This window comes from Prunus avium, unplaced genomic scaffold, assembly GCF_965620075.1.
Source record: "Prunus avium unplaced genomic scaffold, drPruAviu1.hap1.1 HAP1_SCAFFOLD_26, whole genome shotgun sequence".
Lineage (NCBI taxonomy): Eukaryota > Viridiplantae > Streptophyta > Magnoliopsida > Rosales > Rosaceae > Prunus > Prunus avium.
In genome coordinates, this window is record NW_028276885.1 from 60,001 (window position 1) to 62,500 (window position 2,500).

A 2,500-nucleotide genomic window follows, 5' to 3' on the forward strand; every position below is an offset into this window, starting at 1 on the left:
AATTTTTCGGACCTTGTCCTGCCATGGGCTGCGCGCAGCATGCCGGCAGCCTGTGCGCAGCGTGCGCACAGCATGTCGGCAGCGTGCGCGCTGCTGAGACTGTCGACAGAAATTTTCGAAACTTGTCCTGCCATGCGCGCGCGCAGCGTGCGCACAGCATGCCGGCAGCGTGCGCGCACCATGCCGGCAGCGTGCGCGCACCATGCCGGCAGCGTGCGCGCACCATGCCGGCAGCGTGCGCGCAGCTTGCGCGCAGCGTGCTGATTCTGTCGACAGTGAGGCTAGCGAAACTTGTCCTGCCATGGCGTGCGCGCAGCCTGTGCGCGCAGCTTGCGCATCTGTCGACAGTGAGGCTAGCGAACTTGTCCTGCCATGGCATGCGCTGTGCGCAGCCTGTGCGCAGCGTGCACGCAGCTTGCGCATCTGTCGACAGTGAGGCTAGCGAAACTTGTCCTGCCATGGCATGCGCGGCGCCTGCGCGCAGCCTGCGCGCAGCATGCGCACAACATGCGCACAGGCTGTGCGCAGCGTGCGCGGAGCTTGCGCGCAGCTTGCGCATCTGTCGACAGTGAGGCTAGCGAAACTTGTCCTGCCATGGCATGCGCGCAGCGTGCGCGCAGTCTGTGCGCAGCATGCGCGCAGCCTGTGCGCAGCGTGCGCGCAGCTTGCGCATCTGTAGACAGTGAGGCTAGCAAAACTTGTCCTGCCATGGCATGCGCGCAGTCTGCGCGCAGCATGCGCGCAGCATGTGCGCAGCATGCCGGCAGCATGGTTCCAGGTTTTTTCAAATGTCGACAGAATTTTTCAAATCTTGTCAAACCCCGTTTTTATTGAAATTTCCTCGCACAATAAGCTCCCCATAAGTAGTCTATGATTTTTAGGACCTTCTCCAACTTACAAAACTAAAAAATTCCTCCCGGATTTGTTTTAATGATTTTTTCAATTTTACGACTTCTAAAACTAATAAAAAATACTTCCCGACTTCAAAAATTTATGAAACTTTTTCCCATCATAGATTGCATGTTTCTTAGTATCCCTGCAAAAAATCACGTCCAAATACCTTGTATTGAATTATTTAGAGCCCATTATGACTCCTCGCGCATAGGTGATGTCTCTTCCTGTCAAAGGGCTAAATGCATAAAATGCTATATAGGGGGGTGTGTGTTGCCTGCATATGCATGGCAGCCCATGCCTTCCTAGCTGCAGCCCCCTTCCCCCACGCCACACCCATGTCATGTTGCCTCGATATGTTGCCTCGGTATTATGGGTTTGGTGTCGGGGTCGGGGGGCTGCCACCCATGGCGGTGGTGGCCGGAATCCGGCCGCCGCCACCACGCCGCCGCCATGGGTGAGGGAGGAAAAAAAAGGCGTGGAAAGTTGCGAAATGGGGTTGTCTAGGCTATTTTTTGGCATGGGAGAGCATGGAGTGCTAGGAACTCCTTCTCAAATGCACGGGCATGTCGACCACAACCTCATTTCGCAACAACAACCACCCGTGTGGGGTGGCGGTGGGTGGATAGTCGCGGATTGGGGCTTGCCAAGCCAATGTTTTCAAAAAATTTCATCAAAATTAAAAACAAATGTTTTGTTGCCTTCGGATTTGTGGGCGAGCGGCGTGTCGGAGTGGAGCCGGTAAAGTTTAACCTCGGTGTGCACGGTTGTTTTTAGAAACTCAATCCAATGCCGGGGACGTTGAAAGTGACGCTCTTATGAGTTGCAAACCCGCAAGATTTAAAGAACCTTTTCAAAACAATTTCAAACCAACAAGATTTAAAAACAGAAATTTTCATCAAAATGAAAAACAAATGTTTTGTTGCCTTCGGACTAGTGGGCGAGCGGCGAGTCGGAGTGGAGCCGGTAAAGTTTAACCTCGGTGTGCACGGTTGTTTTTAGAAACTCAATCCAATGCCGGGGACGTTGAAAGTGACGCTCTTATGAGTTGCAAACCCACTAGATTTAAAGAACCTTTTCAAAACAATTTCAAACCAACAAAATTAAAAACAAATGTTTCGTTGCAAACAAATTGTGGGCGAGCGGCGAGTCGGAGTGGAGCCGGTAAAGTTTAACCTCGGTGTGCACGGTTGTTTTTAGAAACTCAATCCAATACCGGGGACGTTGAAAGTGACGCTCTTATGAGTTGCAAACCCACAAGATTTTAAAAACTTTTTGAAAATGTTTCTTCTAAATGACACATTTTGATCCTTGGCAAGTGCTCAATCCGTAACTATCCAATCACCGCCACACCACACCGGTCGGGAGTGTGTGAATGGTGTGCTTCCCGGGGTTGGCATAGATAATCTTTCGCATCGACAATCTTTTGCATGCGAGGGAATGTCTATGCCAACCCCGGGAAGCACACCATTCACCCACTAGTTGTGGGCGACGATGGGTTGGCTTCAAATGAATTTTTGCTTGGGGTTGTCCTCGGTATGCTTTTGTGTTGGGAGTACGGCCACCAAACCTTCTCAATGCACGGGTATGTCGAGGATGGCTTTCGGCG